Here is a 13,027-nt window from a genome sequence, read left to right as displayed (position 1 = left end):
TCATTTTTCAGAAGGGATTTTATAAGATGTTTTCTGTAGCCAAGTGGATTAAGCAAAATGTAGAGAAAAATAACTTTAAAAATCAGCTTTACACTCAATTCACGTGTTTGGAGGGGCACATGAAAGTGAATAACATGGCTGAATACTCTAGTCCTTGGTACTCAGCAAGAGGGCTGCGGGCCATCAGGATCAGGATCAGCAGGAAGCTTGCTGGAAATGAAGTCCCATCCCGAACCTACTGAGTCAGAAGCAGCATTTTGAAAAGATACCCAGGTCATTTATAGACACAAGAAGTCTTGAGAAACTGTTCTAGCTAAACCAAACCATTCATTGTGGAAAACCATAAATGATAGATTCCCATTAACTAAGTAATCACAGCTTAGCATGTTTCAAAAGTAAAGCAATGGAAGACAAATTATGCTAGGCACCATACAACTTCAAAACATTGGGTGGTGGGAGGAGCATGCTCTGGAATGTGTTCTAAATGGAAAACTAAAAAACAAAACAAAACATTTATTTCTTCTTAGAATTGTACACTCTGCCAATTTAGAGCAGGTTCCTCCAATTTTACAAAAATGATTTCTTGTGTGGATTACTTGTGTGAGAGGTTTGACTTCCTTTTATTTGGGGGCTTACATGACTTGAAGTCATTTTACTGTCAAAGGTACACTTACGCTGTATGTGTGAGTCATCAAAATGTTTTTCTTAAATCCAAGGTGAAGGTGAGTAGCCAAGCTACAATTGATGGGACTGTCATTCTTCATGACAGATGTCTCACATTTGATTATAAAACATTTCTGCCTAAGAAAAGGCAGAAAAATCTTCAGTGATATATGTAGGTCTCAGTTATATGGAAATATATTATAAAAACATTTCTACATAGTATGTTGCATATATACATGGGCAAATATTTTATATACATACACATCTGTTATATGTAGACTACACATGTTTACACCTATTGGTACCATTTTAATGTTATTTTAAATGTGTGTAGTTTATATATAATTTAAAGTAGTTTTAATAAAATTTACAATATCTTTTCAAAAGTAGTACTCATCATTTTTTGTAATAAAAATTGATACATGTCTTAAACGTTCTTTTTAAAGTTATAACAGTACTAGCACTAAAATATCTTTGTAGGCTTTTCTTTTTTTATTGCTCAACCATATCTGTACAGTCTAGTATTATTAGAAATTATTCATAAGCTATAAACAATAGTAGTAATAAATTCTTCCAATGATTTTCAGAATTTCTTTCATTTAATTACCTATACATATTTTTTCATCTGCAAAAGCAAACTCTTGGGCGTGGTGGGTTCACCTGAAAAGCACCGTGCTTTAACTTTCAATTTGATATGTATTTCAGCAAAACAGGGGGTTCATCCTGCTGAGAATGGCTTTGTACTTTGTGAAACAGCCATTGTTCACTTGCTCTTCTCTCTTGCTACTACCATAGAGGGTGAGCACGCACATGCCATATACCTTGGCTATGTCTTGGTGGTTTGGGGACGACCTATTTGAAAATGTAGTCAAATTGAAGATTCCCTCAATAGCACTAGTGTAGATCATTACCAATGGAAAATATTTGTGATGCTTTATTTGTTACATTTTAATATATTACTGTTGAGTTTAGTTGAAGATGATTTCAGTGTACTATGGAATTCAGAGGCAAGTTCCTGATCTGATGATTTAATGTGTGTAAGTAAAGAGATCACCAAATATAAAGAAAGCATATTGTGATTGTTTTTTTTTTTTTTTTTTTTTTGTCAGTTAAATACATTTCATGGAAACTTGATCTCTGAGGATTCATAAGCAACACTTTGCAGGATTTTCTAGGGGCATAGTTTTTGTGATACTCAAATGAATAGAGAAGTAAAATTAATATTTTTACAAACAGAAAGAGTTCATTAGCTGAATACCCTTAATCCACTCCTTATAGTACTTTTAAAGGTATATTAGACTGGGGCCGGGGATGTGGGTCAAGCGGTAGCGCGCTCGCCTGGCATGCGTGCGGCCCGGGTTTGATTCTCAGCACCACATACCAACAAGGATGTTGTGTCCGCCACCGATAACTCAAAAATAAGTATTAAAATTCTCTCTCTCTATCTCTTAAAAAAAAAAAAAAGGTATAGTAGACTACATGTTGAATTCTCCTGAGGAATAGAATCTAATGGAAAACTGGTCTCATTCTTGAGTGGGACAATTCTACCTTGTTATTTCTTTACATAGATTAACTATATTTTCTATGTGGACATTTTAATCACTTGTCAATTTTTTTGCTATTGAAATCCTGGTGGGTAGAGTTTGGTTTTAGTAACATTTACATATTTGTTCCAGTTTATTTTTTAACCCATTTTACTAAGAATACAGATTTTATTAATTTGTATTTTTTTAAAATGTGCCATCATGAAGGGGATCATAACGTGCTAATTGAATTCTTTTAATCTTTTAATCTTTATCTCTATCCATCTTTTTAGTTCCAACATAATTTATTTTAGAATTCCCTTTGTCTTTATCAATACCACTGGAAAAAAATGTTATCAGTATTTTCAGTGACTCAGCTTTTGGTTTTTTTTTTTTTTTTTTTGCTTTTAATTTTTTTAGTTTTCTCTATATCATGAGTTTCTGCTCTTGTCCTTACAAGTTTCTTCTTTACTCATCTTTGCATTCCTGCCACCATTCTAGTTATATTTTCTTGAATTAAACAAATATTGTTTACAAATTTCAATTTTTTTTGTTTTTTTCTTTAGCTTATCCAATCAGGGCCATCAATTTCTTCCTCAATACTAAATCAACTATGGGCCAAAGGTTTTAATATGTATTATTTTCATAGGCATTTCAGCCCAAGTGTTTTTTCTTTGCCATTACTATTATTTATGGGGCTATAAATTACTTATAAATAAATACTTTTACATTTCTAAATGAATAGAATTTCAGGCCTATCTTTTTGGTTTTGATTTTAACTTCATTTTTCAATAGAAAATGCAGTGAAGAGATAGTTTATATAATGATTCTCTGAGATTTGCTTGGGCAACTAGAATGAACTTCAATATTATAAATGTTTCATGTTTGCTTTCAACATATATGTTTTCTTTACTTCTAAGATACAGACTTCTATTCATGGTTGAGAACTGCAGTTGTGAACCTTAATCTTTACTTATTTTTGACTCATCTGTCAGTTTTCACAGAACTCTCGTGCTGTTATCTATTTCTTCATGTCTTGTTATCAATATATGATTTTTATATTTTGAGTCCAGGTCTTTTGTACATACTGCCTCAGGATAATTAGATCTTTTCTGAGAATTCTCCCTTTTATCACACAGTAGTGAGCCCATACCACTCAGTATATTTTTGTTACCTATTATTTAACCTGATAGTAGTTCGGCTCTATCAGATGTTAAGGGCTGAATTGTGTCCCTTCCCCAGGTTTATATAAAATCCCAACCTCCAGTATTTCAGAATGTAAATGTTTTTGGAAGTAAGGTCTCTAAAGAGGTGATTAAGCTAAAGTGAGTAGAATGGGACCCTGACATAATATAACTGGTATCCTTACAAGAAGAGGAGACACCAGAGAAGTGCATCACAGGGGGGCGGCCATGCAAGAAGAGAAAGAAGGGGTGCATCTGTAAGCCCAGGAGAGCGGGCTCAGGAAAAACCAATCCTGCAGACACCTTGATCTTGAGCTTCCAGCTTCCCTTCTGGAAGTATGAGAAAATAAATTTCTGTTGTTTTAACTCACCCAATCTGGGGTAGTTTGCTTTGGCAACCCTAGCAACTAGTATATTTCCTTTGATGAATATTTGCTTGAAATATCTATTTTTATCTAATTACCACTTTTCTGTGACAGTTTATTTAATTGCTTTAAATTTAATTGCTGTTCCCTTTTATGATATCTATTTTTTGTTTCATTGTCAGGTTGATAATTTCCTTATTGTTTTATGTAGTTGCTTTATTGTGAATTAATATTTGGCTGAGACTGTGTTTTTTTTTTTTTTTTTTGGTGTGTGTGTGTAGGTCTTATGAACTTATGCTATGAAAGTATCTTTCAGAACTGTTTCTTACTTGCAAATATTTTTCACCAGGCTTAGCTTAAATTTTTCACTTTGAAATTCTACCTTCCCAACACAAATATTTTCAATTTCCAGTATGCTTTCATCTCTACTCATGCCTAAGGTTTCTATTAACATAGAAGGTTACTCTCCTGTTTTGTTCTTTTACCCTTAATACCCAAACATGAAAAAGATTTCTTGCTACAAGTCTTATCTGCTGAGCAGTCTTCTTGCCAGTTTAAATGGAGGGAGAGCTACTGGGAGATCCTGATTTAGGATGGTCTTCTTAGATCCTACTTCCTGCCTTAGACTTTGTCCTAGACTTAATTTCCTGTCCATATATCGTCATTCTGGAAACTATAAGCCAATCTTATTCATAAACATGAATACAAAAACTCTAGCATGTTATTAGTAAATGAATATAATAATGTGTAACAAGGATAATACACTGTGAACAAGATGAATAAGTTGGAATTATATCAAGAATGCAAAACAGTTTTAACATTCAGAAATCAATGACTATAATTTTCCACATTAACATAATAAAAAATTATATGATCATGGCTGAGTGTGGTGGCATACATCTGTTATCCTAACAACAGGATGATCAGAAGTTCCAGGGCAGCCTCAGCAACGTAGCAAGACCCTGTATCAAAATAAAAAAAATTAAAATGGCTGGGAATGTAGCTTAGTGATTAAGTGTCCCTGGTTTCAATCCCTAGTATCACAAAAAGTGTGTGTGTATGTGTGTGTGTGTATACATATTCATATATATGTGTGTTATGTGTATATATATATATATATATATATAGAGAGAGAGAGAGAGAGAGAGAGAGCGAGAGAGAGAGAGAGAGAGAGAGAGAGAGATAGCAAAACAGAGAGAGAGAGATCAAAACATTTGACATTTGATTAAATTCAATACCAGACATCTGCTTTCAAACGTGCTTCTATGAGTTAGGCATTAAGCTAAGCACTTGACACAACCAACTCATTTGACCCATTTAATACCCTTCTCTCTGATCCCTACCCCTCAACAAAAGCCTGAAAACTCTGTTATGGTTTGGATATGAGGTGTTCCCTGAAAAACTCATGTGTTAGACAATGCAAAAGTGTTCAGAGGTGAAACAATTAGATCATGAAACTTACAAGCTAATCAGTAGCTTTTCATATTTTGAATGGATTACTGGGAGACAAACTCTAGGAAGGTGGGGCATGACTGGAGGAATTAGGCCACTGAGGGCTGTCCTTGGGGATTATATCTTGTCCTGGGTCCTCCTTCACCTCTCTGCTTTCTGGATGCCCTGAGCTGAGCAGCTTCCCTCCGCCATGCCCTTCTGCCATGATGTTTTGCCTCACTTGAGGCCCAGAGCAGTGGAGTCAGCTGAATGTGAACAGAGACCTCTGAAACCATAAGCCCCAAATGAACTTTTCTCCTCTACATTCTTATTGGTCACAGCAATGAAAAGCTGAGTAACACAGTTTTTCAGCTAAGTGCTCTTATTTTACAAATGTTTGAACTGGGGCTCACAGAAGCAAAGTTGAGCCCAAGTCTATCTGATCTCTACGACCTTGTTTTAGACTTGAATTTCAAATACCCTCCTGACTATTCCTCACATATGGAAACCCAGTATCTTGGTATTTTGCTCATTTTTTTCCCCTGCATTTCTACCTATGAAATCTCTTTATGTGGAATAGTTTGATAATAAACAGTGCTGAAATTTAAGTCCAAGTGTAACATTTTTGGAGAGCTCATATTTTTGGTCCTATCCCTAACTGAAATAAAATACTACATCTTGTGAAATAAATTTTGGAAATAATAAGAAGATATTTGGGGAATAAGAACCTTTATTGATGCCTCTGAAATCATACCGCATAGATGTCCATCTCCTTTTTCTATGACTAAGACTGACCTTTATAGAGGCTTTTGGTTTCTTTGCTCCTTCTTCCTAGGGCCATTAATGACCATCTCAAGTGAAGAAAGAAAAAAATATGACTTGGGAGTGAGTCATGGGGAGAAAATTATGAGGTATCCATTCCCAGATGACAATTATATTTAGGATAATCTACCTTTCATTACATAGAGGGTATGGATGAAATTACTATTTTTATTGATTTTTCAAAATCACATTTTTAATAGACTTCAGAAGTTTTTTAAGTGATAGCATCTTAATAAGATTATAAGGAAAACATCAGAAATAAAATGATATTTAAAAAGTGATTTAACATCATATAAACAGCTTTCATATTATTTATTCTCTTTGCATATTATACAGTAAGCAATGTGTCAATTTAGGGGAACTAATTTCTATTTCTCATTTTCCCTGCAGTTTTAATTTCATTCCAAGTTTATTTGATATTGAGTGCTTTGCCAATTGTTCTTTAAATCCATTCAAAATGTATTTGACATAACTTTTGCTCTATACTATTGATTTAATAGCTTTTACATAGCAAAGCACTACTAGCTGGAATAATTGATGATGTTGAAATCCTAAGCATATTATTCGAAGTGACAGATTTATTCATGCAGATTGAATAATGTAAGCATGAATGAGAACTGTGTATAGTATTATTAGATAATATAACTTTGAAGAATCTGGTCTGTAATTATCATCACAGCTGAAAGAGAAATGAAAGTTTTTAAAAACCCTACAACATACTTGATAGCCTGATTTTTCTCTTATGATTATGATGAAATATCAAAACACATTAGTTAATAATTTAATTATTCAAATGTGCTCATAAAGATCACATAATTAATAAAAATTAAGAATTGGAAAATAATAAATAGGTTATATTGACGAAAGAGTATACAAAGTCATTATGTATAACAGGTAGGAATATCTAAATACCTGTCAATTATTTATCTCCTTCTGAACTTTGAGTATGCATTTATTTTTAAAGTATTTCTAATTATTAGAAACTATTTTTTCTATTTTTAAATTATTCTTATAACATTATCATACATTTAAAAATTCAGACCATAAAGGACATTTATTTATTTATAGATATAGAGAGTACTGGTGGAGTGGTTACCAGGATTATTATCAAATTGACCTTGATGTAAATTAACCTTCTCCAAATAGTTGCACTGGAAAAAGTGGATAGAATGAGTTTGGAAATATGCAGCCTCAGTGGTATCATAGGTTAATCATTCATTCATTCATTTATTATACACAAGGTGTCAGACTCTGTTAGGCACACAAGATACATCTTTGAAAAAGGTGGATAAAGGCCTTTCTGTCACATTACCTATAGCACAGATTCCAGAGGGAAAAATAGAGAATTAAACAGGAGTAATAAGGTGTAATAGGTTTTATGGATCTTTATATCCTCGCTATGCCTAATAATGAATAGCTACACCATGTCCTCCAGGTTCATCTGTATTGTTACAAATGGCAAGATTTCCTTTTATAAAGCTGAATAATATTCTGCCTGATGGCTCTTATATGAGATATTCTATAGTAGTCAAACTCACAGAATCAGGGAAGATAATAGAGATTGACAGGATTTGCAGGATGGGATATCAGGGAGTTGTTCAGTGAGCATGAAGTGTCACTTGTGCTACATGAATAGGTTCTAGAGATGTGCTGTACAACCATGTGCCTGTGGTTAACAATAAGGTCTTTGCACTTCAAAATTGGTTAAGGGTCGATCTCATGTTAAGAGCTATAACCACAAAAAGGTAAAGGGAAGGGAGGCACAAGGAAACTTTGGGAGGTGTTGGATATGTCTATAACCTTGATTTTGGTGATCATGATGCTGGTATCATGGTGTCTACATGGTGTTTCCAAGCTCCTTAAATCCTACACATTAAATATGTGCAGTTCTTTGCACATCAATTATACCTCTGTAAAGCTGTTAGAAAAGAGGGATGGAAGGAAGAGGTAGAGATTGAAAGAAAAAAATCTTCTAGGCAGGTGGAGGATGATCAATGGCCCAGAGTCAAGTGAGGGCATGTGGTGGAATTTGAAAGTGATGGAAAGTAAGGCTGGACACCCATTCTCTAGTTCTGGAAGCTCTGGAAAGTCAGATATGGATCCGTTCAAATGTCAATAGCAACTGCTATGGTTTGAGTGTGTCCCTTAGGCATTTGTGTGTTGGAAACTTCATTTCCAAAGTCGTATGTTAATGGTTTGGAGGTGGAGCCTTTGGGAGATAATAAATATTAGCAGAGATCATGAGGATGAGGCCATCATAATTACTTTAGTGGCTTTGTAGGAAGAGGAAAAAAGACTTGAGCTAGTAGCACTTTTGCTCTGTTTTGCCATACACTACCTCAGGACTCTTGAAGTCCCACCAATAAGAAGATCCTCACCAGAAGCAGCCCTTTGACTGTGGATCTTCAGAACTGTGAGCTAAATAAATCTCTCTTCCTTGTAACTCACCCATGCTCAAGTATTTTGTTACTGCAACAGAAGATGGGCTAGAAGATTGATTAGAAGAGTTTAAAGAGCAAAAGAACATGGTCAGCTGTTGCTCTTTTGGTAGATTACACTCACTGTTTTATGTAGAGTGGATTTAATTATTTTTTTTTCTGTTGTGAAAATGAGGGTAAAAAGAAGAATGCCCACAAATTTTCTCTTCCAAGAAGAAAAGATGTCAAAAGTCAATTATCTCTGGGATAATGAGAAAGTAGATTAGGCTTTTTGGAGGGCTTAGAAAGATAACATAGGTTTCTGAAAAACAAAAGTTCTGAGTCACTAAATGAACTAGGAGAACAAAGAAAACTAGTTAAATTAACCAGTGATTATTAACAACTGTTGATTTATTTATTCTTTTTATAAAATTTTATTTAATGTCTTCTATGTACTTTAGTTTGTGCTAGGTATTGGATCCAAGTGAACAAAACAGACGTGATATCTTCCCTCGTGGAATTTGTAGCCTATACATTCTGAACCAGGATGTGTATGACTTTAATGAGTTTGAGCTCAGCTGTTCGAATTTTGTTTGTTGTAGTGGCCTTCCCATCTCCCGTGTCTCCCACAGTCCTAAAATTGAGCCATTTTATTTCCTAACTCCATGTTTGTGTTTCCCCCTTCCCCTAGGGCCAATGTTGCCACATGTCATGGGAATACATGGTCAGTAGGGACCTCAGTGTCAGTTACCTTTTGGTTCAGTTATGTCTTTCTGTGGCTCCTGCTCTATCTTTGGTAACCATGAGTTTCCATAAATGAGTTTCCTCATTTGTGCTTGAGTGTTTGGACCCTGAACTTGATCCAGGGTACCCAACATCCCTAATTCCATTGCTCTCTATCATAGTTTGTCCCACACCACTTAGGTGGATATTCTGGTTGGCAATGATGATGTTATGATGTTGATGATGATGATGGCTAAAAACAGAAATTTTAATGCAAACCAATATTATTTTCACTCAGTGCTTAGCTCACATCACTTATGGTTTCACTAGCCTTTTGTAACTTTTAATTTTGGAGTTATCTTATAGGCTTATGGGTTGGGTTGACATGTCTGCTCTGAAACAATAGCACCACAGACCCAAGTTATTCACTGATGTTATATGTTACATGACAATTTTTTTTCCAGTCAAAGTTTTGTTGGATTGTTGGGCTGAGTTTCAAGCACTTTAAATTTTTAAACATTGAAATCATTGTGTTTAGTGGAGATTGAAACAGTTATTTATGTAACTTCACAGTTGCTAAGGTTTTAAAATGTGAAACAACTAAATTTTAGTACAAAAGTCACACTTAAATAAAGCTAGCAGTAGTTCAATGTCAGTGCTTGTAGTTTAAAACAATTTTAAATATGTTAGTCAGATTAATTCAGTCAACACGTACTTATTGGACAGAGTATGTTCCAGGCACTGCCGCAGTCTTGGCTGGGCACAAGATCACGAGCCACCACACAGCTTTGTCGATTCAAACAGCAATTCTTTATTCCCGAACTCACACCGGCCTCTACACACACATTCTGGGGAAATTCCAGTTCTGCCGCCGCCCAATTCACCTACTCCACGAGGCTTTTTTTCCCAATACTTTCTGAATCTCACGAGAACTCAACGGGAACTCAGGCAGCAGGAATGCCCTATTCCCAGCAGCAATAATCTTCAACCTGGAACTTCCCTAAAACCCATATTGTCTTAAACTGGGAACACCTTAAACTTGTCTTAAACCGGGAACACGCTAAACCCAAGGAGCGGGATACTTCCTCAAACCTGCAGGATACACCCTAATCCTGGATCCACCCTCGTCCTTGAGCAGGGTCACCTTTCTCAAACACACATGCAATGTCAACAGCGAAATTCCAAGGCAAGTCCATTTAACATGGGGTACCTGGCAAGGAAATTTCGATGCGTCATTCCTACTTGGCAATGGCCCTCAGCAAGGCACTATGCACAATACTGAGTAGAAAAAGCATACTCCTTGCTAGTGAGAAGTGACACCTGGCTTTTCAGAGGTGGCAGCTTGGCAAAGTATGCATCATTGGTTTGCAAGTTTATAAAGGCTTGCAGAGCTGATTTATATAATCACTAAATGTTCAAACTAGTAATAGTATTGTGTTGAAAACTGTATTGTAAATAATTAATTATTGTATTGTAAATAATTAATTATTAATTAACAATTCAATTTATTAAGCATCCAAATTGTTAATTTGGGCTCTGATATTTTGCTACTTCATTATCATTAATACTGCTTCCTTTCTGTCCTTACTATTATCACTTTTTTTCATCAATCAAGATATAAATATCTACTTGAAACTAATTCACCAATAGATGCACTTATTTACTACTGACTCTATGTACAGTGCTAAGGGGCTGAGAGATATTTGGTATTCTGGGATCCGAAGAAGAGGAAAAACTCTTTTGGGATCTGGGCAGAGGGTGAGTTTTTGGACATGAAGAGAATAGAGATGGGTGACAATTTCATGGGAAGAGATGTAATTTGGTCTAGACTTGGAAGTTTGGGTCCGTGATGAATAAGGAGAGTGAACTCCCTTGGCAGGAGGGAAAGAGTGTGAATGAGAGTAGGGTTTCAGGAGTGTGTTCAAAGGAATGAAAACTCTAGGGTGTGGTGAACACTGGAGAATATCTACTGGAAGTTTACTGAATAGTAAGTGGGATCAGATAGTATAAAACCAAATTATGAGAGAAAGAATCTAGAAACCAAGCAAATGACGTAGGTAGCCACAGAGAGTGTGTGATACACACTGACTTCTTTGAAAAGCAAGAAGATGGACCATGCCAAAGTAGTCCATATGAATAGAACCAGGTGAGATGGGGTTTGGACACCATTTTCTCTTTTCCCTTGATTCTGCTCAGAACCCAGTCTCCTAATAAGATCAGGGAAGCCAGTAGGACATCATTACATAATATTCAATTATTAAGATAATTTTTATAATAATTAAGATAATTTAGTGACTCCTTTTTTGCATACTGAGAGTTTTTTTTAACTTTGTAAGAGGACTAGCCTTTTTTTACATTTTATATAAATCTTCAGATTCTGATTGGTAAAAAGTGTTACCTAATGAAAAACTTTGATAAAAGAATAAAAAGCAACGTAAATTTAAAGCTTTAGTGAAATAACAGGATGAATCAGCTACCGTTCTCAGAAACTTTCTCACTCTTTTCTAGTCAGTCTATTTAATATCAGAAGGAATATGGCTAGTATCAGAGACCTCAGTCCTCCCTGGTAATAGTCATTCTACCAGTACAACAAGATAACATACCATACTCATGAAATGGAACCTAACCTCTCTGGGATTCTTTGAGAGGCTGTTTCAAAGGTGCTGTGGAGTCTGGCCTGTCATACACGCTCCACAAGATCAAATGCCAGTGATGGGATTTGTGCAGCCCAGATGCCAAAGGCTACCCAACAAACTGAACATAAAATTGCTGAAACTCAGGACAAAGAAGGAAGGGCAAAAAGGGATTAATTGCTAATTAGGATTTGAAGAAAACATTCATTTGTTGTTACTCACATTTTTAAAGGTTATTCAACTGTGTTTTAAAAAATATTAAAATATTAAATCATCTTTGTGTCTTTTAAAATGGCAAAAATAAGAAATTATGACTATCAGGAATATAACTTTAATATTTTTACATGTGTGTTTACTGTAGTAATAAAATTTTAATTTTCACTGGGAAAAAAAATAAAGGAAGCAGATTGTCATTTACCCCTTTGTGAATTAAATGATGATGAATATGTACTCAGCACTGGTCAGAATATTATTCCTATAATGGCCACTTTCCCTAATTTCCTAAAACTTAGAACAAGAAAATTTGAATAGGTGCCAGGGGAGAACCAGGCACTCACATTATTATAATATTAATGCATAAAATTGGGGCTGGGGACATGGCTTAGCAGTAGAGCTCTTGCCTAGCATACGTGAGGCACTGGGTTCAATCCTTAGCACCACATAAAAATAAAATAAAGATATAGTGTCCACCTATAACTAAAAAACAAATATTTTTTAAAAAAAGAACTGATGAAGCTGACACGACTTGTTCTGAGGAAAATAATTCAAATATGTGAGATTTATTCTGAGAAGAACAGAACAAGAAAAAAGTAGTTTGAATAAATATCAGTAAAAAAAAATCCTTCCTTACAAGTTAATTCAACTAGACGGTTAAAACATTATCTTCCTATGGAGATATTTTCAAGTAAGATGGACTCACATTCACATGTTCATTCATTCACCACGTATTTTTTTGAGCAGTAAATGTATGCAAGATAGACAAGAGTTCTGGTCTCAGATCTTAAGTTATAGTAGGGGAAAATAAAATAAATACATAAATGAAGTTACAATTTTACATATCAAGAAGTACTACAGAGCCAGGCATGGTGGTGCACGCCTGTTATCCTAATGGCTCGGGAGGCTGAAGCAGGAGGATTTCGAGTTCAAAGGCAGCCTCAGCAACTTAGTGAGGCCCGAAGCAACTCAGCAAGACCCTGTCTCTATATAAAATATAAAAAAGAACTAAGGATGTGGCTCAGTGGTTAAAGTACCACTGGGTTCAATCCC

Source organism: Spermophilus citellus (assembly GCF_964194105.1).
Source record: "Spermophilus citellus genome assembly, chromosome: 5".
NCBI lineage: Eukaryota > Metazoa > Chordata > Mammalia > Rodentia > Sciuridae > Spermophilus > Spermophilus citellus.
Note: the sequence above shows the minus strand (reverse complement) of the source record.